We start from the raw sequence: 214 nt of genomic DNA, 5'->3' as shown, positions 1-214 counted from the left end.
CTGCCACATATCTTATCTGCCTCTACAGATCACTGCCAGTCTCAAGCTTCCCATCCTCACTATTGATGACCTGCGCAATTCTTGCTCTGTCTATATCAATTCATGTTTCTCCCTGTTTCCATACTCACTGTTCTATTCTATTTGCATGCCCTCTTCCATCCCTAAAAAAAAGACTCTTGTTTTCTCATACAAAATCCCTGAGTTACTTCTGGAA

Source organism: Meleagris gallopavo, chromosome 1 (assembly GCF_000146605.3).
Source record: "Meleagris gallopavo isolate NT-WF06-2002-E0010 breed Aviagen turkey brand Nicholas breeding stock chromosome 1, Turkey_5.1, whole genome shotgun sequence".
NCBI classification, from domain to species: domain Eukaryota; kingdom Metazoa; phylum Chordata; class Aves; order Galliformes; family Phasianidae; genus Meleagris; species Meleagris gallopavo.
The sequence above is the reverse complement of the archived record's forward strand: the minus strand, read 5'-3'. Positions refer to the sequence as shown.